Source organism: Mauremys mutica, chromosome 1 (assembly GCF_020497125.1).
Source record: "Mauremys mutica isolate MM-2020 ecotype Southern chromosome 1, ASM2049712v1, whole genome shotgun sequence".
Lineage (NCBI taxonomy): Eukaryota > Metazoa > Chordata > Testudines > Geoemydidae > Mauremys > Mauremys mutica.
In genome coordinates this window covers 125,985,587-126,011,035 of record NC_059072.1, presented here as the reverse complement: position 1 = coordinate 126,011,035, position 25,449 = coordinate 125,985,587, and the positions used below count along the sequence as shown (strand labels likewise).

Here is a 25,449-nt window from a genome sequence, read left to right as displayed (position 1 = left end):
GGAACATGAGCTTTCGTGGGTGAATACCCACTTCGTCGGATGTGCAGCCGACGAAGTGGGTATTCACCCACGAAAGCTCATGTTCCAATATGTTTGTTAGTCTATAAGTTGCCACAGGACTCTGCCTCTTTTACAGATACAGACTAACACAGCTACCCCTCTGATGCTTGACTCTAGAGTCATCTGTCTTATAAGTATGGCCTAGATTATTTGTTTCCAGAGGTATACATTTACATTTAGCCATAAACAAATGCATGTTGTTTGCTTGTGCCCAGTTTACCAAGCGATTTAGATCCCTCTTAATCAGTGTACTGTCCTCTTTGTTATTTACTACTCGGTCAATTTTTGTGTCATCTGAAAACTTTCAGTTGTGATTTAATGTTTTCTTTCAGGTCATTGATAACGATCTTAAATAAGGGTCGAGAACCAATCCCTATGGGACCCCACAGGAAACAGAACCGTTCAATGACAATTCCCTTGACAGTTATATTTTGAGACCTATCAGTTAGCCAGTTTTGGATCCATTTAATGTGACCCATGTTAGTTTAATATCATTCTAGCTCTTTGACTTGGTGCTGCGTGATGCTATAATTAAAAGTCTTACAGAAGTCACCAAAATAATTATCTTTATCAATGAATCTTGGAAGAAGAGCTCTGTTTAAGTCTGAAAGCTCGTCCCTTCCATCAACAAAAGTTGGTTTAATAAAGATATTACCTCATTGACTTTGTCTCACTGATTTTTGGATGGCAAAGAACAGTGTAGTTTTTCTTGATTGCTCAAAAAACAAGCAAGCTGTTCTTTAGAGATGTTATTACCAGTTTCGTTTCAGAATCCATATGCAGAATACAGCATATTAACATCTCTATATGTAAGTTTTACTTTATGTGAACATTTGGTTTTTATAGTTCGTAAGTGGCAATATTGCAAATACACTGAGAGAGGAAGTTATTTCTTTTTTATTATAAAAGAGCAGCTGACTGATTTTTGGTTTCACTTTTTTTTTCTTTATTGAAAGGGGGAAGGGTGGAAACTGCTGAATAATTCAGTTCATGTTTATGCAAAACTTTAAGAGAAGTGAATCAGAACTCCAAATGTATCCAAACATTTCCAAAATTGCTCCCACCTACACACTTTATGCGAAAAGAGCCTTTGGGTCAAAATCTGCAGGTGCTGCTCAAGGAGAAGAACAGCTTGAACCTGAATTTTTATATAAGAATTTATGGATTGGAAAATTGGACATTAACTCAAAATGAGGGCAGGATTGTGACCTGCCTTAAAACATCACATAGGGGAGTAATGGGTTGCCTTGCACCTCTTGTTCCCCTGGGAGGACTACCCACATGTGAGTCACAGACAAATGGGAAGGTGCACAAATAGGCGGACCATTGGCTCTGGTCCCAGCAGAGTTGCTCTGGTCCCAGCAGAGTTGAGCTGGCATAGAGGAGAAGAATTAATCTGCTGCTGGTATAGCCCAGCAGCAGATTACTTCCCCTGTGAAGCAAGAGGACTGGAATCGGGGGGAGCGGGGGAATTGTAACTCCCTGGGCTGCTCTTGTGGCAGTGTAACTTCACACCACCTGTAAGAGTGCGTTCTACATTTACAATATAGCCTTTCTCTGTGAACTTTAACCCATTTTCACCCTGACCCCACAATCCTTGTACACCTGCTCCTCCAAGTAGTGCAGAAATTAGCTCAATTTAAAGTGCTTAAGAAAGATCACTCATGCTGTCTTGGACAGGTGTTCTGCGCAGGAACCCAGATGAACTAGGGGCTTGTCTACATTTGAAAAATGATTTGGATTAAGAGAGGGCATGACTTTAAAGCACAATAACTATTTTGGAATAGGTCCCCATATGGACACTCTTATTTTGGAATCAGAGAGAATTTTTTTTCAATTTGGCTTAATCTACTTCCAAAACAGATTAAGGTAAATTGGACAAAATCAAGCATCCACTTGGGGAGTTATCCCAGTGAATCGCTATCCAGTTAATTTCCCTATGTGTGGATGATAGGGTGACCAAACAGCCAGTGTGAAAAATTAGGACAGTGGGTGGGGGATAATAGGCAGGGCCGGCTCCAGACCCCAGCGCGCCAAGCGCGCGCTTGGGGCGGCATTTTGCCGGCAGGGCGGCAGGTGGGTCCGGTGGACCTTCCGCAGTCATGCCTGCGGGAGGTGCACCGGAGCCGCGGGACCAGCGAACCTCCCACAGGCATGACTGCGGACGGTTTGCTGGTCCTGCGGCTCCAGTGGACCTCCCGCAGGCATGACTGCGGACGGTTTGCTGGTCCCGCGGCTTGGGTGGACCTCCCACAGGTGTGCCTGCGGATGCTCCACCGGAGCCGCGGGACCAGCGAACCCTCCGCAGCTGCGGGAGGTCCCCTGGAGCCGCGGGACCAGCGGACCCTCCGCAGTCATGCCTGCGGGAGGTTCGCTGGTCTCGCAGTTCCGGTGCGCCTCCTGCAGGCATGACTGCTTGGGGCGGCCAAATTCCTAGAGCCGCCCCTGGTAATAGGAGCCTATATAAGAAAAAGACCCAAAAATCGGGACTGTCTCTATAAAATCGGGACATCTGGTCACCCTAGTGGATGATAGCTAGGAATATAATTGTAGCCTTCTATTTTCTGAGGTGAGGGCAAGGAGGGGGAAGGGTTGTGTACTTTTGTTTTTGTTGCTTTGCTTATTTAAAAAAAAAATCAGATGTTGCTGTATGTGATATTCCCAAAAGGGTTAATTGTAAAAAGTCAGCTCTGAGAAGTTGCTAAGCAACAATGTTCTGCCCTCAGGATCAATGATCAACCAATGGTGATTTGTTCTGCTGATGTAATGTATATAAGTTAATATTCTTTCTAGAGAATTGTGTGGGTGGAGTTCTGTGAAAACTTATCTGAACTATTTTCTTCTGCTCCTATAGTTTTAATTAATCCCTCCTAATAAAAGCAATTGTTTTTCTAATTATGGTCCAGTCCCTTAATAACAATTATTCCAATATAAAAAGACACTAACTAGCAAGAGTCAATCAAAATTAGTTCATTTTTCTGATTTTTGGATCTATAACTCTTGCTGGAGATGAACCAATTAGTTTTTATTATCTTAAAAGGTAAATTATAATAAATGCACATTACTATTGCACACAGTGTACTTTCTGGAACTGAAGAGGTTGGAGAAATGGGGAAGATAAGCAGTCCAGCAATTTAGTCTTATGAGTAAGGTTTTCCAGATCAGGCCCAACATTTTTAAATAATTGAGTAGTTCTAATGAATTGCATAGTATTTTAGAATTTAGTTATATAGAAAACCTTGATTCACATAGGTATAATTTGGATGCTTACCTGACTCCCTCAATCAAAGAATGTAGTTAATCAGTTAGTACTGATTTCATTAACAATGAGATTGTATATTTTCACTTAATGGCTGTTGAATTAGGTTCAAGATTATGAAGTGTGGGCCACACTCTTTGCTGAAGTCAGGCGTTACACCACGTTATGCCAGTTGAAGGCCAGAGCTGGGTTTAGGGGCAGGTGACTTTAGGGTGCCTGGCTTGGGGTGCTGTTTTTGTTGTTAGTGACATTTCAGTTATTCTTAAAATTAAGAAGTTTCTATAAGCCTAGAGGAAACCATATTTATTTGCTTATATATGGCATGAATAAATACAGATTTACATATCCTAGTGTGCAAATTTTTGTCTTGTATGACAGGGATAAATCATGCATGGAAATTGTGCATCAGAGTTGTGATATGGGCTACAAATCCAATAAAAATAAAGTATTCAAAAGTTTAACCCATTCCTGCAGCCTTGCTGCATGCAACACTTCCACTAATTTCAATGAGCGGTACATGCTCTATAGACTGCAGAATCAGGTTCAAATTTAAGCCTGTAAAATAGTCCCCTTCTTAAAGTGTTTTCTTGCCTCGTCTTTTCTGGCTAACTTCCATAAATATGCCACATTGCTCATGCTCTCTGATTAGATAAGTCCAGTTGTTATAAGAGTTTGAGTTTGTAGAAGTGATTAACCACAGTTAGCCCTAGCACTATTTGCCTCACCATTTAAAAGTAGAGATATTGAATGTCCCTTTATGTTTATTTTGCTATATTATATGTATATTCAGCCATGCTTTGAAGACTAAGTACCCTCAAATAAAACCCGAACTGATGTCTAAGTTCAAAATATTTTGATACCATCTTTGTTTCATTTTTACGCATGTCACATATTTTCATACAACTCGGCACATCTTGAGTCTGGCTGGGATAAGCAGACATGCTTTTGGGAGAAGCAGGTCCTCAGAATCTCTGGAAATCAGACCCAAGGGTGTCAATTTGGGCCTCCAAATTTAGGCTTCAACCCAGCAAAGTATTTAATTACGTGCTTAACTTTAAGCACTTGGGTAGCTCCATTGGCTTTAATGTGATCTTAAAATTGCTCTGCTAGACTAGGGCCTTAGAACACTTCTGAAAATTTGGTGGTATATCTGTAGATGTTCACTCATCTCTAGTTAGTATCCAATAATACATGTATCTTACAGCTACTGAGCAGAACTTCAGTGTGCAGGGTAACCCTTTCAGCAAAGTCCCTTCAATATGCCAGAAGATGGGAAGGAAGAGAAATAGATTTCCAGGACTAAGCATCTTTTTATGATGATTAAGGTAGAGAACAAAACTGGTTGGTACAGTGTGTGGTGACAAGACACTGGACTGCTGCTAATGTCTCTACGTGAAATTCGGGCCCCATCAAAATCAATTGGAGTTTTGCCATTGACTTCAACGGGGTTAGTATTTCTGTCTCTCCAAATCATTTGTTCTTATATTTCTGCTGCTAGTCCTTGTAAAAATGTTCATATAAATTACCCATCCTCCCCTCTCTTTTTTTGGTATTGCTGTTCTGTCTGCGTCTCTTTCTCTGAGTGTTTTGAAAGTGACTATACTAATTTTTGTACTGGAGACTGGCCTTTATCTCATTATTTAGTGTTAAAGACAAACTCAATGTGCTGTTATTGTGCGCAAGAAAATTACAGTTTTTGTAACACATGTACAATAATTAAATTGTTCCCACCTTGTCAAAATATAAGTCCTTGACTAATGCCTTTAGGTCATCCGGTATGGATCCATTAATGTGCAGCAGTAGAGCACTATGCCTTGTCTTGCAGCTAAACACCGTTTTAATCACCTTTTATTAGAACACCCCCCTTTGGCGTAGAACTGGTTAGCACAAGGGATTGGTAATGAGATGCCTTTTGCAGCGATATGCTGGAAGGGGCTCCTGAGAGTATCTTGTTAAAATTCCACTGTAATTTGAAGGGAGGTGTGGTTGGGGGATAGGGAAGATTTCTGTGCCTTGGCTGGAGAGCAACCCCTTTTCTAGAGATCATTTAATCATTCTTCCCAAGGATGATTGATCTCTGGGCTCATAAAAATATTTCTGAAAAGCAAATGTTTTGTCTGTGAAATACACTAGATTGTGCAAAGTGTCAGGTAATTTGATGTTAAAGAAATTCCAAGGGAAGGAACCCAGTGGAAAATTTTCTAGGGGAATATACATCAGAAGCTCCCTAGACACAATCTCCTGCTCCATTTCTAATTATGCAAATTGGATGGTGTGGTGCACCATCAATATAGCTAGGGTATTTTTAATCACTAAATATTTCCAGCAAAGGGCACTTAATATAAATGCATTTGCCAGTTGATGGTGTTTCCATTGTTGGCCATGTTATGATGATGACATAGCATTTCTTTTACAATGAGAAATAAATAAATACATTACCTCATCCTCCAGCCCTGCTCTCAGCAAGTGAATAATCCCTCATATATAGATGTGTGATTATGATTTGCTGATGGCATGCCAAGCGCTATGGAAACATAGAGGCGATAGAAGGTGAAATCCTGGTTCCATTGAAGTCAGTGGCAAACAGGGGTGGCTCTAGACATTTTGCCGCCCCAAGCAGGGCAGCATGCTGCGGGAGGCGCTCTGCCGGTCGCCGGTCCCGCGGCTCCGGTGGACCTCCCGCAGGCGTGCCTGCAGAGGGTCCACTGGTCCCGCGGCTCCACCAAAGCGGGACCACCGGACACTCCGCAGGCATGCCTGCGGAAGGTCCGCCGGAGCCACCTGCCGCCCTCCCGGTGACCAGTAGAGCGCCCCCCATGGCATGCTGCCCCAAGCACGCGCTTGGCGTGCTGGGGTCTGGAGCCACCCCTGGTGGCAAAACTTCCATTGACTTCAGTGGGGCCAGCATTTAGTATTTCACCCATGGTCCCTGCCCAAGACACTTACAGTCTAGCAGCTAAGGGTATGTCTACACTTGCAGAGATTTTGCACTATCAGTTTCAGCAGTGATAGTGAATCGGTGAAAGAAAAGCGCTGGTTTGTGTACTCACTTCCACAGGTGTCAGAGAGTGTTTATATTTACAGCACTTCCATCACCGATAAGAGCAGCACTCTAGGGCAGCTATCCCACCATGCAGCTCTCTCCAGTTTGACAATGGGTCTTGTGGGAATAGGGTGACCAGATAGCAAATGTGAAAAATCAGGATGGGAGTGGAGGGTAATAGGAGCCTATATCAGGACTGTCCCTATAAAATCAGGACATCTGGTCACCCTATGTGGGAAGGGGGGCGGTGATCGCAGGGCATCCTGGGTCCCTGTACAGCCTCCTCTCCGCAAACACTGATCAGCTCCAGTAGCTCAGCATTGCTCCAAGCAGAGGAGCATTTGCTCCATGATGCAGGCACTGTCACTTGGCCAGATGATAAATGAGCACATCACCACAAAAGTATCGCCAGTAAGAGCTGTACTTCTCTTGTGGAGGTGGTTTTCTTCTTGCACAAAAAGTCATTGGCAAGTGTAAACGCTCCCTCGGTTTTTGCTCATAAGAGAGACTTTTTCCGTTTTAAATGGCAAATGTTGACATGCCCTTACAATTTAAGAAAGGAATGCTTAAAGTTACAGCCCTAAGACCGTAAATAGGCATTTGAATAAATGGGCTAATTTCCAGAGGTGCTGAGCATCCAGCAGCTCCCATTGCTTCCCATTCATTCCAATTAATAATTATTGCAACTCATTGAAATGCACTCACGCAAATGAATATTTAACCCAGATAAAAGTTCTGTATTTTGAACATCTTTTGTGCTTGTGCCATTTTTTTTGCATCTGCACTCAAGCATTTGAACTAAAATAAAATATACGATTGTATAAAATATATAATAACTAATACATGGACGTATATACTAAGAACCACCCCTCTACAGTATTAGAGCTGTAGGATTCACCTTTTCTGTCTGATATTTTCCTCTCTATCTGTTCAGATGTGAAAGAAAATGAAGGCTAGCAGCTCGGGTGCAGAATTAAAAGCAGATCAGAATCAGCAACCTGTTTCCCATTGCATGGCCTAAATCTTCAGCTGGGAATAGGACAACAAAACCACTCCCTGAGCATGACTTGAACATGCAGATAAGGTATTCAAGCACACTACAAACCTCTGTTCTTTTTATTACCTTTTTTTTCTCTTTAATGCATTAGGATTTCTCAAGGAAACGTTCTGACAATAAAAACTGGTGGTTTGCAAGTGTCTGATAGGTTAAGATAATTCACACAAGGTAGTATACTGGAATGCTACTTTTCTATAGGGGTGTAAGAAAAAGGATCATTGTAGGAATCAGTGAATACAGCACACTTCTATTGTAAATCAGAAAGACAGAGAAAAAGAAGAACCAGTTGGATAAATTAAGACAGTTAAAGGATGAATGATCACTACTAGGGTAATAAGAGAGAGACTCCAATACGCCTGTCACTCATGCCTTCATAGATTTGCACAATAAGACGAATTCAGCTCTGTCGCATGAAACTGAACTGTGCCTTCCAAGAAGTAGCTCTCGCTTATCTCCTATACATATGTTTCCTTTTTAAGTCATCGTCTACACACACAGGTTGTACCGGTTTTACTAAAATCAGTGTTTAAATATATTTAGTTAAGCTGTTGCAAACAGCTGCTCGTACATGCTTAAATTGACTTATAATGGAGACACATTGATTGAGATTTCAAATTAAGCTAACTCAGTATAAACCAGCTGTAAACCTATTCAAATATATTGACACAGGGATTTGCCTCAGTTGAACTAAGGGTTCGTCTGCACTGCAGCTTGTGTAGACATGCCCTGCTAGCTGTACAGTAGGTAGCTCGCTAAAAATAAAAGTGAAGACACTGAGGTATGGGCTTCAGCACTGGCTGTACAAGCCAGTCTGACCCCCGTGAGTCCGTGATCACTTGTGCAGAGGTGCTGAAGCCCACGCCGTGGTGTCCTCACTCATGGGCGGTGGGTATAATAAGCAAGGGGCGGCTGTAATAGGGTTGGGTGGGTGGGGAGGTCTGGCGGGGGAGGCAAGCAGCAGGTGAGTGAGCAGCAGGCAGGCAGGGGAGGAGGTGAGAAAAGGGGGAAACTCAAGGCGGGGGGTGAAGAGGTGAGTGGTGAGTCAGCAGTGGGTGGGAGCAGGACCTGGGGCAGTGCAGCGGTGAAGTGTGGGCGGGGCTGTGGGCGGAAGAGTTGTGACAAGGAGCTAGCCTCCCTCAGGGGAAGCTTCACCCACTGCCCATGTCCTCACTTCTGTTTTTAGCAAGCTACCTAGAGTACAGCTATCATGGGTAATGTCTACACAAGCTGCCATTCACCCCCTCACCTGCTATGTAGATGTATCCTAAGTCCGTGTTAAAAAAAAAAAAAATTGTGAAACCTTGTGTGTGCAGACAAGATCTATATTATATTGATTTATTTTGATCTGGAGCTCTTCTGACATAATCTGCTGAATAGCCAGCATAATTGTACAACTGCAATGTTAAGCATCAGTGTGAATTTTTGGTCTTGTTTGAATTTGACTGGAAATTTTTTTTTGAATGGCCTACCCATTTTCCTCACAGTGGGATTTAACCCGCATATTTGTCATCCAGGGTTTGTTTTGAAATTAATCTTATTAATTTATTCCAAACAGGATATCACCCTAAATTTTGTCCTGCAAAACATTGTATGGGTTCCTCTCATCAGTAATTATATTCCTAACAGATGTGTCTAGCTGCATAGTACATGACTTATGGACACACTAACAAGAAATATTGAATTCCATCAGGACAAATGGCCATGTACTGTATAGCCAAGCAGTTCTGTTAGGAATCCCATCATGTATAGAATATTTGTCCTTCTAGGAATTTATGGTTTAGGCTGTCCAGGAGTTTGTCCTGATTAAATAATAAGATTAGTTCTAGGATTGTAGACCCAAATGTTTGTCCTCTTGGAAATCCTAATCCCAAAGATTAATTCTGTGGCATATGTTTGTACGTCAGTGAGTTGAGTTTGTTTTCTTGCCAGGAATTCAGTATGTATACAATTTTTTAAGGGTCATACTCATTTTGGCTGGGATTGTCAAGGGCCTAAGAGAATTAGATACCCAGTGAAATCCATTGGAATTTGGGTACCTATCTCCCCCAGACACGTCTGAAAATTTCAGCCTTCAAAAATATGAAGGATTTAAACCTGTAACTACCTACAAATTCCTCACTGATATTATAGCTGCATACCATGGCCACTCAGAACTTCACTGGTATGGGGGATAGAACTGATATTGTTCCTGGGTAAAATAACAAAGTGGCTGATATTGGACTCAATTAATAAAAGAATTACAGGAGGGTAATAAAATCCAATCAACATGGATTTATGGAAAATAGATCCTGTCAAATTAGCTTGATATCATTTTTTAATGATAAATTTGGTTGGTAAATGTAACAGTGTTGATGTAATATACTTAGACTTCTGTAAGGCATTTGATTTGGTGCTGCATGACATTTTAATTAAAAAACTGGAATAATACAAAATTAATATTAAATGAATTAAATATTGGCTGGCTGACCGATATAAAAATGTAATTATAATTGGGGAATCATCAAGAGAATGTGGGATCTAGCCGGGATCAGTTCTTAGCCCTACACTGTTAATCATTTTTATGGTGACTAAGAAGGGAACATAAAGTGATTGCTGAGCAAGTTTGCAGATGACACAAAGATTAGGGGAGTGGTAAATAATGAAGAGGATAGGTCACTGATGGAGAGCAATCTGGATCTCTTGGTGAGCAGGGTACAAGCAGATTCTATACTTTACTATGTCCAGTTGTAAATGTATGCATCTAGGAATAAAGAATCCAGGCTATACTTACCGAAAGGGGGACTATCCTGGGAAGCAGTGACTCTTAAAAAGATTTAGGGGTCATGGTGGATAATCAGCTGAACATGAGCTCCCAGTGTGATGCTGTGGCCAAAAAGGCTAATGTGATTCTTGGATGTTGTGACAGGGTGTTGGAATGCAGAGCTGACTCAGCACTCTGGTCACCATGTTACCAGCTATTACCCGCCTGGAATGGATTTAATTGGGGGCAGGGATAGATGTTCAATGGCTTAATTAGACAGGAGGCTGATGAGTTTATGAAAGCAATCAACTGGGAACAGATAAAGAACAGGACGGAAGTGCAAAAGTGGGGAGGTTGGCAGGGATCAGGGGGATACAGGATCTCAGGATGGTGAGATCTTGCCCTCTCCCTCTCGGGAGGGTGGATTAAGGAGGGAATTTACTTCCAACTGTATGCTGTTGCACAAAGCTGTACTGGAGAATTGGTGGTGGTCACCCAATAAATAGCATATGGGTGCTTAGAAACTCATAAGCATCCGGCCTGTTTGTGGTGGTCCAAAGGACGGAGAAGGGAGCCTGTTAACAGATCTTGACTAAAAGTAAGGAGGCTATGACCTATGTACTTGGCACTGGTGGGGCTGCTGCTGGAATACTGTGTCCGCCAGGGCCAGCTCTGACTTTTTTGCCGCCCCAAGCAAAAAAAAAAAAAGGCAGCCGTGCCACCCTAAGATTGGACGGAATATCTCCCCTTAGAATCTGCCACCCTAAGCATGAGCTTGCTCAGCTGATGCCTGGAGCCGGCCCTGGTGTCTGCAGTTCAAGAAGGAAGTTGGTAAATTGGAGAGGGTTCCGAGAGAAGCCATAAGAATAATTAAAGAACTAGCCAACCTGCTTTATAGCAATAGACTCCGAGATCTCATTCTATTTAGCTTAACAAAGAGAAGGTATTGGGGTGACTTGATCACAGTCTAGAAGTACCTACATGGGGAATAGAAATTTGAAAATGGTCTCTTCCCAATGTAGCAAAGAAAAATATAACAAGATCTAACACTGGAAATTGAAGCTAAACAAATTTAGACTGGAAACGAAGTGCACATTTTTAACAGTGAGGGTAACTAAGCATTGACACAACTTACTATGGGTTCTGCATCGTGGGGAATTTTAAAATAAAGATTGGATGTTTTTCTAAAAGATACGCTTTAGTAGTTCAAACAGGAATCATTTTGGGGAAGTTCTATGGCTTGTGTTATGCAGCAAGTCAGACTAGAAGATCTAGGTGATCCCTTTTGGCTTTAGACTCTATGAACTCAGATTCTTTTTGTTCTATATGCAGACGCTTCTAATATTGAAGCTAGAGAAGAAGGTCTATTAGCTGTTCGTACCAAGGACTATAACTCACACAGTTGATCCCATTTTGATTCTAACCAGTAGAGAGCAGTGACACATACATGCTAACCAGTGTATTAAAGAAGAGCAAGTAAGAATTGCATTCCTTACTTCATAATGCTACAGGCCTGTGAACATTTAATGAGGTATAAAAACACTTTTTAATAATATATGGCTTATTATATTACTTACTAATGCCCACTAAACTTGATCACATGCCTTCTCATTGGTATGCTTGCGTTTTTGACCTTTCTGGCAATTTGCCTTCATTTGTAAATATCTGTTTTATTGTAGCTGAAACTCAAAAACAACAATAACTTTTTGAAGGGGAAAAAAGGGTCTAACACATGCGCAAGGGAAGGTCTGGATCCTTAACTGGTGTAAATCTGCCATAGCTCCATTGAATACCATGGAGGCCTGCCAGTTTACACCTACTAAAATCTGGCTCAGTATATGTATTTGCAGTATAATGTGACTGTATGCATCTCAGAGTTCTTTGACAAGATCATAGAATGAAAACTTTGACAGGGCCTGAGGATCATGATGAGTGCTTTCTTCAAAATCACTTTGATAAATACAGCCCCAGTAAAATATTCAAATGGTACAAGGGTGCGTGACAAACAGAATAGCTAAAGCTAAAGAAATACAGGATCATAGCATTCAGAGGGGGAAAAGACTCATCTTGAAAATGAAGTCCATATTCCTGCAAGGAAGGATGGAGTCAGATAATTTTAATTTTGGTGTTTCCTAACTTTTGAGTGCTTTATTTTGTAACCTTTATAATGTGGTTTTATTGGGTGTAAATGCCTTTAAAAAAAAAAAAAAAAAAAGCAAATGAAGAAAACAGGAATTTTATCACGTGGCATCATATTGATGCTCACATGGTCATCATCAGGGTTGGAATTTTTTGATCCATAACCCAGACCTCTGTCACCGGAGCTACAGGAGTAACAGCTAGCAATAGAAGTTTGTCATCCTCTCTGGGGACCAGCACTAGAGGGGACTGAGAGACACACCGTGCCAGTTTCATGGATGTTTGCTGTCAGTGATGAGACTTGGGAATCCTAACTTCCACTCCAGGCTCTAAAGGAGAGTCTGGCTTCTGCTGAGGTCTAAATTTGACCCCTTCTGCTGTCCCTAATAACGTGTCCCTGTCCTAGACTTGTCTCCACTTCACGCCTGACTCCTCATACTAGTCCCAGTCTCCCCTTCTCTGGCTCCCAGTCCCAGTCTCCCTCACCACACTCCTTATCCAATCTCAGGCTCCTTCCCCACTCTCATCCTGGCTCTTTGCCAAGCCATTCCCAGTCTCTCTTTCTCCTTCCCCCTACCAACAGCATCCAGTCTCCATCCCTCCCCAGGCTCTTTGTCTCAATTTTCTCCTCCCCATCTCCATTCCCCTGGCTCTTGTGCCTTCTGCATTCATGTCAGGCCATTTTCTCTTCCACGCTGCCTGTGCCCCTGCAAGGGGGGTCATTCAGAGAACAGGAGAGACAGGGTCACTGCTCTGCCAAGCACATCTATCACAGGGAAAGTTCTGCTTAGCCCCTGCAGCCCTGGGCTGAACCATGCTCAGTACAGAAGGAATCTTTCGAGATTTTTAACTGTGATGTTGTAACAAGACTCTCTTGAGCATGCAGGTAAACTGAGATTTTTTTCCCCAAAGTTTATAATGTGGCAAAACGTGGGCAAATATTCATGGGACCAACAAAGAGCATATCCCTAGTCCAAGGCAAAGAGGTGCTAGAACTTCTCAAAGCACCAGCTGTAAGATTTTTTTTTTAACTTGGCAAAACAATGTATTTTTCCCTAATCCCATTTTCAGAAATGGTTGGACTGTTTTGGCTGAAACTTTAAAAAACAAAATTGCAGCCTAAGGCAGACCTCCTTTGTAGAAAATTACAGCTCCAATGGTTAAAATTTGGCAAAGTTATAAGCAACTGAAAACAGGCTCTTAAAATGGGAAGTGTCGGAGAATCCTAGTAATAGGCAGAGCTACCAGCTCTGCATATAATAATAAAACATACTATCTCCCTTTCAGACAACTTACTTAAGTCTTTTACATTTTTTTTTTTTAAATATATATTCCTGAAGATTTTCTGCTGGAAAAAGAACATAACAAAGCAAAGATATGAATGCATTCACAATATTCATAGTGACTGAAAATGAACTGTTCAATAGAGATTCATGATATTCTAAAATGGTCTTTGCTTCCTCAGTCAAGTCAACAATATACATTTTTTCTAATGAAGTATGTGACCTTAAACTTGTGACAAGGATTTTTATTTAGCCGCTTTGAGTTGATGATATCGCCCCTGAATTCCCCAGCTGGGCTCCAGGACCGTAAGGAACCTTGTTACCCACTGCCTCCAGCGAGAGAGAGTCTTGTGGTAGCTGGGTATCAGCTCCCTAGCATCACCAATCTTTCAGACACTCAAGCTGTGTCAGCCCTAACTTCGCCTGGCAGGTTATCAATAGGTGCATCCCAGTCTGAGTCCCTTGGAATCGTTCCCCCGAGATATCCAGTCCCTGCCACTGGCTACTCAGAAATTTCAGATCCTCTGCCCCCAAAGCTGCAGTGTACCCCACTTTACCAGTTTTGCCTTAAACCACACCTCCTGTAAACCATGCACCACTTGTGAGCACTTTAATAAAATGAAAGCAGGTTTATTTAAGAAAGAATAAAGAGGTAACTAGAAGTGAGAGAAAGTGATGGAAACAACTGCTTACAACACACAACAAAATCATAAAATGTGAACCTAGGTCTACACTTATCAATATTTACCTTTCCTATCTAATAAAGTAGGCTCCCCCCCATCCCACCCCCAAGTTCAGTCTGTTGTAGAGCTGTCTTCTTTCACAAGAACTAGGATCCAAATGATCATGAGAGCCCACCCCCTCTCCTTAAGTGGTTTCCTCAGCACATGGCTACAGAGTGCCTTTCCCTACACTCTGTTACACTGAGACAGTCTTTCGAGACAGTCTTTCATAGCCAGAAGGATCGCCTGCCTGCTATAATGTTCCTTTTCACCTCCAAGTGATTTCAATCATTTGCAATTGTCCTTGATGGTTTTCCATTAACTGTCCTGGGATGTGGCAAGAGTAGAGACAGTGGAATCTTGCATTACCTTTCCAGCTGACACGGGAGGGGTGCATGTCAAGTCCCTCTTGCTTGAGTAGATCATCACTGAGACATTTTATCCTCCCAGTGGCTGATTTCTACTCCAAGTCCATAAAGCAAACTTTCAATATAAAGACATTATTCCTTAAATATTACCCACACATACATCTCACAATGATTGTGTCTTGACAAGTTACAAGCTTTCTCTAGGTTCCTGTATAATTAGAAAGACCAAAAAAGAATTTGAAGAACAGCCATCCAAAGACTCAAAAAGTAATAGCAAAAAAACAAAACAAAAAACAAAAAAAACTAAGTACATCCGAAGCAGGAAGCCCGCTAAACAACCAGTGGGCCACTAGACAATCAAGATGCTAAAGGAGCACTCAGTGGTCTTTGGACAATAAGGCCATTGCAGAGAAACTAAATGAATTCTTTGCATTGGTCTTCACGGTTGAGGATGTGAGGGAGATTCCAAAACCTGAGACATTCTTTTTAGGTGACAAATCTGAGGAACTGTCCCAGATTGAGATGTCATTAGAGGAAGTTTTGGGACAAGTTGATAAACTAAACAGTAATAAGTCACCAGGACCAGATGGTATTCACCCAAGAGTTCTGAAGGAACTCAAATGTGAAATTGCAGAGCTACTAACTGTAGTTTGTAACCTATCATTTAAATCAGCTTCTGTACCAAATGACTGGAGGATAGCTAATATGATGCCAATTTTTAAAAAGGGCTCCAGAGGTGACCCTGACAATTACAGACTGGTAAGCCTGACTTCAGTACTGGGCAAACTGGTTGAAATGATAGTAAAGAACAAAATTGTCAGACACATAGATGAACATAATTTGTTGGGGAATAGTCAACATGGTTTTTGTAAAGGAAAATCATGCTTCACCAATCTACTAGAATTCTTTGAGGTGGGGTCAACAAGCATGTGGACAAGGGGAATCCAGTGGATATAGTGTATTTAGATTTTCAGAAAGCCTTTGACAAGATCCTTCACCAAAGGCTCTTAAGCAAAGTAAGCTGTCATGAGATAAGAGGGAAGGTCCTCTCCTGGAGTGGTAACTGGTTAAAAAATAGGAAACAAAAGGTAGGAATAAATTATTAGTTTCCAGAATGGAGAGAGGTAAATAGTGGTGTCCCCCAGAGGTCTGTACTGAGCCCAGTCCTATTCAATATATTCATAAGTGTCTATGCAGAACTATCTGGAAAAAGGGGTAAACAGTGAGGTGGCAAAGTTTGCAGATGATACAAAATTACTCAAGATAGTTAAGTCCCAGGCAGACTGTGAAGAGCTACAAAAGGATCTCTCAAAACTGGGTGACTGGGCAACAAAATGGCAGATAAAATTCAGCGTTGATAAACGAAAAGTAATGCATATTGGAAAACATCCCAACTATACATATAAAATGATGGGATTTAAATTAGCTGTTACCACTCAAGAAAGAGATCTTGGCGTCATTGTGGATAGTTCTCTGAAAACATCCACTCAATGTGCAGTGGCAGTCAAAACAGCAAACAGAAAGTTGGAAATCATTAAGAAATGGATAGATAATAAGACAGGAAATATCATATTGCCTCTATATAAATCCATGGTACACCCACATCTTGAATACTGCATGCCGATGTGGTTGCCCCGTCTCAAAAAAGATATATTGGAATTGGAAAAGGTTCAGAAAAGGGCAACAAAAATGATTAGGGGTATGGAACGGCTGCCATATGAGGAGAGATTAATAAGACTGGGACTTTTCAGCTTGCGGGGGATATGATAGAGGTCTATAAAATCATGACTGGTGTGGAGAAAGTAAATAATGAGGTGTTATTTACTCCTCCTCATAACGCAAGAAGTAAGGGTCACCAAATGAAATTAAAAGGTAGCAGGTTTAAAACAAACAAAAGGAAGTATTTTTTCACACAATGCACAGTCAACCTGTGGAACTCCCTGCCAGAGGATGTTGTGAAGGCTAAGACTATAACAGAGTTCAAAAAAGAACTAAATAAATTCATGGAGGCCAGGTCCATCAATGGCTATTAGCCAGGATGGGCAGGGATGGTGTCCCTAGCCTCTGTTTGCCACAAGCTGGGAATGGGCATCAGGGGATGGATCACTTCATGATTACTTGTTCTGTTCATTCCCTCTGGGGCACCTGGCATTGGCCACTGTCAGAAGACAGGATATTGGGCTAAATGGGACCTTTGGTCTGACACAGTGCGGCCATTCTTATGTTCTTACATGTTACTCCTTATAGATAAATCTCCTGTAAGCCCTGTGTTTGGCATAGTCAGTTTGGCAGGAGTGAGGTGACAATAGTTTGTAAAGAATAGGGGACACTTTGCCAGTGGGTGTGTGTCTGTCTGTCTGTCTGTCTCACTCACTCACGCACCATTGCCTTCCAGAATGGTCTCTCTGTTTCAGAAAAGCCTGTCCCCCTGCAATTTTGTTTTCATTCTGTCAGCCTCCAGTTCTTTCTCTCCTCAGTTGCGTCTCACTCCAAAGCCATTTTCTTTACACTCAAGCCTCTATGTGGCACATATCCAGCTGCTTCTGGGCACACACATCTACTCCCTGCCCTTTTCTTTTGCTTTTTAACATCTTCCCTCTCTCCTCATTTTCTTCCTCGCACACGAGCTCTACTTTGTGCCCCTAACACTTCTCCTGCGGTTTCAGTCCTGCCCTTTGTTCATTAAAACATTTGCCCTGTTGCTTATTGCTGCTGCTACTCAATATACAACACTGCTGAGCTCATGAGTAAAAAAAAGTAAGATTAAGCTTTGTGATGGCATATAGGGTTCTTCACATTATCTTGGAGAACATGAGTCCCAAAACATTTTGATTGAGTTTATATTTTGTTGTTTTGAGGGGAGGTGGATGAGAGATTTTCTTTTATTTAAGGTGTGGTTCTGTGACTTAAATTTCAAAAACAAAAATGGGTTTGGGTTTTTTCATTTCCATGTGTTCTCCCATCTCTGCTTGTATCTAATCTAATCTAATCTCTCTCTATACAGCATTTATCATCATGGTATCTGCATGTTTAAAGAGACTTACTGTATGCAAGTCTAATGAAGAATGATTTGGTTCTTTCAGACATTTAATCCATAGGAAATTGTGTCTCAGTTGTCACTGCAGGAATGTGAAAGCAAAATGTACATTAAAGAAAAACTAATTCAGAACAGATCTCTGGAACCCTCCACTCACACAGAATTTTCACAGAGACAGAAAAGGCATCCACACAGTAATACCAAACAAATGTAATAGGATCGGTATAATGTAATTAATACCAAATGAGGTACTAATATTTACAAGACACCCTCAGCAAAACAGGAACACTACAATAAGTGGCTAATAATTTTTTGTTCCTTTGGAGAGTAGCAAACGGAACCATGAGAAACTCATTTACTCTTCCATACGGCTAAATGCAGTGTCTTGCATGGTGTCAAGTATCAGAGGGGTAGCCGTGTTAGTCTGGATCTGTAAAAAGCAACAATGAGTCTTGTGACACCTTAAATACCCATGAAAGCTTATGCTCCAATACATCTGTTAGTCTTTAAGGTGCCACAGGACCCATTGGTGTCATTTACTCTTATGTTATATTCTCGAATTCTGTTAGATTTCCTGTATAAGTTAGTAATCATGTTCATTTTGTATACAATAAAATGGGATCACGATGATAGAATTTTGCACTTGCTTAAAAGAGAGGAACCAGATGCATAAATGAGGTTTTATGTGAGGGATTTAATGGAATCTTTGGGAATGAAGTTCTTAAAATGAATAACAATTAACAGCCTTTACTTGTCATGCACATGCAGATACAGTTTCTCTATTCTTCTTTTGGCAAGTGATTTAGAACATTATTCTATTTCAAGCAAGAAAACTCTCGGATTGATTATTATTCCCAAGTCAGGAGTACTGCTGGATGAGAAAAGAGCAGGTTTTTAGGACTCACTGTGCTACATCCATGCAAATAGTAAGAGGGTCAATGCTCAAAATTGTACCTAATTATTTTTGAGGCATGGTTCATATATATTGAAACTTCCACTGTTATAGATGGTTTGTCCAAAAGTAATTTAAGAATAAAGACTTAAAGTAAACAATTTTAACATACATTTGTGATTTTGATCCTAAAGGATCCTAAAGCACATTGCAAGTGATTCTATGTAGGAATTAACTCACTCACCACTAGGAATGGAGTAAAGCAACTGTTTAACAGCACACTGCAGCACAAGACCAATGGATCTCAACCTTCTCTGTAATGTGACCTCACCTTACAACAGAAATAAATTCAAGACCCCTTTTCGCATCTAGCCATAAAAAGGGAGGGTAACCATGATCCCCCATGACCACCTTGGGTGTTGAGAACCCATGTATTGGACAACAGATTATAAGATGCTGAGGGGACGGTTATCCAGTTAAACCACAACTGGACATGTGGAGCTTAGGTGGACATGAGATTTGCTGAGGATACCAAAATTGATTAGGCTGCAAAAAAAAAAAAAAAAAGAAAAAAGGTCAAGGATATTCTTAATGGTGACCACAAGTGACTAGGGCCTTGATTTTCTATCTCATGCAAAAGACAGCACTTCTTCTTGTTGCCCAGTGTCCCTTAATAGCCTGCTGAGTCATTGTTTAAAACTGATGCAAAGGGAAAACTATCACCTGCTGAACCATTAACACATTTTCCACAGTAGTTGGGTATTCCCTAGAGGTCTCCCATCCAAGCACTGACTAGGTCTGACCCTGATTTGCTTACAAGATCTGAGGACAGCTCAGTCTGAGGTAATATGGCTGCTAGCTAATCTCTCTTAGCATTTATTGGAATTATGCATGCACATCAAGATGAGAATATTCTTGTTCAGCTCCTGGAAAGAGCATTTTTTAGAAAAAGGATAAGACTCCAGCACCCAGCCTGTCTGTAAGGCCCTGCCTACGTTACTGGAATCGTCTAAAAACCTCTTGCCATTGCTAACGTGAGTTCAGCCCCCATTGCGTTCAGCAATGGTGTGAGCCGAGTGTAGTGGGCCACTGGGTTTTCAGTTGCACTGTGTCAGTTATAGCTGCTCTGTGTAGACAGGGCCATATTCATATAAAACAACAGATTGAAATGTGATATGCGATTGTCAAATAACTTTATATTCTGAAGTGAGCAAATAATGAGATTTTAACAGAAGTTGCAAGTTTCACCATAAAAACAACAGGCCACATAAGAAAAATACAGTTCCCACCAATAATCCCAGAGACCCCACAGCCTTATATATCCCCTTCTGTGTTGTTAGAAAACAACTAGCTCTCACCTCATTGCTATTTGGAGGTGACTAGCTGGCCCACTCTCTTTTCTCTGTTCTCCGGTATGCTTAGCTTTTCAAACTCCTAAGGGAGTAAGCCTGGATGGCCAGTCCTTGCTGTAGCTGGGACCTGGAAAGGTTTTGCTGGTTCCACTGCTTTAGCTGCTGTTGACCATTGAATTCTGGGAGGGTTTTTTGTCTCCTTACTCTGAAGCATCAGGAATGGCCACAGTTGGAGATGTGACACTGGATGGGGTGGGCCAGAGCTTTGAGGTAGCACCAAGCATTCTCTGTCTCAGGTGGTTGACTGTCTGGTTCTTGCTGACATGCTCAGGGTCTAACTGATTGCCATGTATGGGATCAGGAGGGAATTTTCCCCCAGGTCTGATTGGCAGTGACCTTGGGAGGTTTTCAGCTTCCTCTGCAGTGTGTGGGATGGGGCACTTGCCAGGATTATCTGGGTGCATCTCAATCATTTCCCTGCCATTGTGTATGTGGGGGGGGGCTCAGACAATGATGCACCTCGGTCCCTCCTGTTCTCTGCCTGTGGCACATAATAGTCTAATCTAGTATCATTTACTCTGGTCTCATTTCTGTTAGGTGGTATAGTGCGCGGGTGGTGTAGGTGGTCTGTGACATACGGGAGGTCAGACTAGATGATCCTCTCCCCAACAGAGCACCGGAATGAGCCTTGCTGTACTGAACTGTGTCTCCTATTGCAGTAACTCAGATTTGCTTTGTCATAGCTACCATCCTGTCTCATGCCTCAAGGCCAGATTCTGCCACCTTTACTCCATTTAAGTAAGCAGGATTACTTACTTACAAAGGAAGAAGCTAGTTAACATGAGTAAAGGTGGCAATCTTGCCCATTGATTTTGATAGGAGTATTTTGTGGGGAAGGTACTACTTGGTATGAATAAGGGCGGCAGACTCTGACCTTCTGTGTGTGATTGAAGAATAGTGGCTTTGCACGCATTTTTTTAAAAAGATCAGACAATATTATTTACACAAAATCCCTGTGCACAGCAAAATGTCTGGTTTTGTCTCATTGGTTTCTTGGATTTAGAATCCCAATGGGATGACCTATAGCCAGATCATTTTTTTAATTAAAGTGGAATGTGAATATTCCAATAAATCTTCTGCTCTTGATTCAGAATCTTTTCCCTCACTCTCCCTCTGTTCTTCAAGATACCTTAAAGAGCGGAAAGGTGTAAGACAGTAACTTCTTACGGTTTCTGTCAAAATTACAGTACAAATAATTAAAATGGTTGTCAGCTGTTTGATCCTTCAAAAATATTTCTCTTTTGTCCATAATACAGGTGGGTTATTATTAGTAAGTTTTAGTAAGTCCTCAGTCAAAATGTCAAATATATTGTATTTTACTTGAATATCTGTTTATCTGAGGGGTGGAAATGATCTCAACAATACTCTTTATTCCCCCCCAATAATCATCTTTGAGACTGAAGGAAAAGAAAAGGAAATTTAATTACAAAGAAACATTCAAAATCTCTCAGAGAGCACAGGATTCCTAAAAGCAAAAAAGCTGTCTTTCCGGTGTGATAAATCGCTTCCAAACAAAGATGTTTCATTTTCTGAGCACAGGAACACGGGTGGTTTCACCAGTCTATTCACACAGGAAAGCTCCTCGTAGGTAGTTTGCAATAAGTATATACATATAGTGTGTGCACAAAGTCTTACACTAATCACAGCTGGTTTTGTTAACAATGAGGAGCCCTTCAGCTACTGGCAATGCCAGTGAGCTTTTTGGGGCATGGACTGGCTTGTTCTACGTTTGTTCAGCACCTAACACAATGGGGTCCTGGGCTAGGACTGGGGCTCCTAAGTGCTACCATCATACCAATAATAAATAGTAATGAAGCAGCTCACTTTGCTCCTATGGGAATGGAGAATCTCACTCTGTTCTGCAGTAATGGCCAAGCAGAGAGTATTGTACTGATGGGCACAGGAGAAGAGCCTTCCTTGGCTTAGTAACTTTGCCATGACTAGAGCTGAGAGAATACTGAGAGTAGAACTTCTTATTCAGGGAGGTTGGCCTTGTGGTTCAGGCACTAGAATGGGATTCAAGAGATGTAGGTTGAGTTCTCAACTCTGCTATGGATTTCCTGTGTGACTTTGGCCCCTAGTTTCACTTCACTTACAAACTTCTTGCTTACAAAATCAGACATAAAAATACAAACGTGTCACAGCACACTGTTACTGAAAAATTGCTTCTTTTTCTCCTTTTTACCACATAATTCTAATAAATCAATTAGAATATATTGTATTTACATTTTAGTATATAGAGCAGTATAAATAAGTCATTGTCTGTATGAAATTTTAGTTTGTACTGACTTCACTAGTGCTTTTTATGTAGCCTGTTGAAAAGCTAGGCAAATATCTAGATGAGTTGACATACCCCTGGAAGACCTCTGCATACCCTCAGGGGTACACGTACCCCTGGTTGAGAACCACTGAGCTACTGTAATTCAAATAGTAGCATATTTTATTTGAAAAAGTCCTAAAATGTATATGGTTATAATACTGACTGACTATGCAGTAAAATGTGAGGGAATGCAAACCTATGGAAGGGACTCACCATTGCATAATTATAATGGTATAATTCTGGATAAAATATGCACTCAGCATCCCATGGAGATATCCTTAGGACAAAATGAGGCATATGTGTATCCTTTAAATGATTCTAGAAAGTGGTTTTGTATAGTGACGCTTCATTTATGCAATTAGAGTTAATAGGTCAGATCACCAGCTGGTCTGATTTACTTAAGCAAAGTGGCAGTGGAGATGATGTACTCTATTTTGGAGAGCTTGTCTGGTAGGGCTGTCTAGCTGAGTGTCTTGTTTGGGTTTTTTTAAATTATGCTACCAGGAAGAGAATACCTTTTTATTATCTGTTGCCTCTATATATTTTCAGAGCTTTATTGACACTGATAGAAAAGAAAATGTCAACAATAGAATCAACAATCTGATCCTGCATTTCCCAATAAATAGGAAAGTCTATCAAAACATATAAAGAGTCACAGTATTGTCAACATTTATAATCCTATACTCTTTTTCAGTATTCAATAGATCTGTCATATAGAATGAAAATGTTTAGATAATTTCAGGGGTGAACTGGAATCTCATTTAATGTTAGGAGTTTTAATGCAGTATTATGGTCTACAATAAATTTAAGCTGGTAAAAACATGTAAATTGTAGTTCAGTGTTCAGTTCCAGAATATTAGAATCTCTGTGTTTGACTCACTATGTCTTTCTATCTGACAGTTCCTAGTGCATCCATTAGTACCTGCCCTTCGCTCAGAAATGAAGCAAATGATTAAATTGACCCAACTAACAAACATCTTCCACTCCAAAACATTTCTACTTATATTGGGCCCAGTGATCTTACAGGGAGATGAAGTTATAGAAGATAAGCCAACAAAAGCATTGGGGACATTCATCCAGAATAATGGGCCACAACACTGCACATTGGTCAGAAAGGTGGCATGACCAGTATGCCTGCGGGATGCATAAGTTCAGGCGGCAGGTGGGTGAAATGTGTATACACCCCCCACACCAGCCGGGGTAAATCCAGCCATTTGTGTTGCTTTATCTCTCTTGATTAGAAGGGAGCGCACAGTTCATCCAATCTGAAGCCTCACCTGCTCAGCACAAGTCTCTAAGAGTCTGTCTACACTCCAGTTAGATACCTGTGGCTGGCAAGTGCCAGCTGACTCGGGCTCGGGTTAAGGCAAGGGTGGGCAAACTTTTTTGCCCAAGGGCCACATCTGGGAATAGAAATTATATGGTGGGCCATGAATGCTCACGAAATTGGGGTTGGGGTGTGAAAGAGGGTGAGAGTTCTTGTTGGGGATGCGGACTCTAGGGTGGGACCAGAAATGAGGAGTTGAGGGGGCCCTGGGATGGGGTAGGGGAGGGGGAGTGAGGGTGGGGGTGAGGGCTCTGGCTGGGGGTGCAGGCTCTGGGGTAGGGCTGGGGATGAGGAGTTTGGGGTGTAGGAGGGTGTTCTGGGCTGGGACCAAGAACAGCAGGGGATTGGGGTGCGGGGGTGCAGGCTCCGGGGTGGGGCTGAGGATGAGAGGTTTGGGGTGCAGGAGGGTGCTCCGGGCTGGGACAGAGGGGTTTGGAGGGTGGGCAGGGGATCAGGGCTGGGGCAGGGGGTTGGGGCGTGGGGAGAGGCTCAGGGGTACAGGTTCCAGGCAGCGCTTACCTCAAGTGGCTCCCGGAAGCAGCAGCATGTCCCTTCTCCGGCTCCTATGCAGAGGCACAGCCAGGCGGCTCTGCATGCTGCCCCGTCCGCAGGCACCACCCTGAAGCTCCCATTGATTGCGGTTCCTGGCCAATGGGAGCTGCAGGGGTGGCACTTGGGGCCTAGGGCAGCGTGCAGAGCGGAGTCCCCTGGCTGCCCCTATGTGTAGTAGCTGGAGGGGGGACATGCCACTGATTCCTGGAGCCACTTGGAGCGGCCTCCTACCCTGCTCCCTGGCTGGAACACCCGAGTGGGGAAAGCCCCAGACCCCACTCCCGCAACGGGAGCTCGAGAGCTGGCTTAAAATGGCTGGTGGGCAGGATGAGGCCCACAGGCCGTAGTATGCCCACCCCTGGGTTAAGGGGCTGTTTAACTGCGGGAGGGTCCCAGAGCACGGACTGAAGTCCAAGCCTGAACATCTACACCTAAATTAGGCAGCGCCTTAGCCTGATCCCCAGGAGCCTGAGTTAGCTGGCACTGGCCTGCCTCAGGTGTCTAATTGCAGTGTAGACATACCCTGATTTTATACCTCTAGCTCACATTCAACACAAGAACCCTTCCAGGGATGAGAATCTAGAGTTTCTGAAATCCAAGACTTTGACCTTTGTGTAGCTTCAGGACAAAACCCATATTATTCTTTCTCTGACACTGAAATTGTTTCTCCTTGCCAGCACACACAACATTTAAACTCCTTTCAGAGCATCCTGGGATGTCATACTGGCAAATCAGTTTTGTTAGCGACATTTTTTCATTGTAAGAAAGGAAGGAATCAGACACCTGGGCAGTTTTGCTTCCACATAAATCAGCCATTAGCTGCTACCAAAGCCCCTAGATCAGTGGCTCTCAAGCTTTTTTACTGGTGACTCCTTTCACATAGCAAGCCTCTGAGTACAACCCCCCCCCCCTTATAAATTAAAAACACTTTTTTATATATTTAACCCATTATAAATGCTGGAGGCAAAGCAGGGTTTGAGGTGGAGGTTGACAGCTTGCAGCCCCCCCCCCCCGTGTAATAACCTCGCAACCCCCTGAGGGGTCCCAACCCCCAGTTTGAGAACCCCTGCCCTAGATCCTATGGTGATTAGCAACATATATATGCCTTAGATATATAGATAGACCATGGTTGCTCCTGGAGTTCAGAAGTTCATCTCCACTGTGATCCCAATTCCAACTACTTAGCAAAAGACCAAGATCAGGAACTTGGTCTGCCTATATTTGAAGCATCTTGGGTG

The 25,449-nt window shown here is 42.2% G+C and overlaps 1 protein-coding gene across 2 annotated transcripts in view; it reads left to right on the top strand.

The window, feature by feature from the left end:
• The window catches only part of SHISAL1 (shisa like 1), a 366,253-nt gene that overhangs the window by 235,869 nt on the left and 104,935 nt on the right, over window positions 1-25,449 (top strand). For both annotated transcript variants that reach the window (XM_045013359.1, XM_045013367.1), the window contains one exon: window positions 7,297-7,446. The gene's annotated coding sequence lies outside the window, so the exon portion shown is untranslated. The remainder of the gene's footprint in view (window positions 1-7,296; window positions 7,447-25,449) is intronic.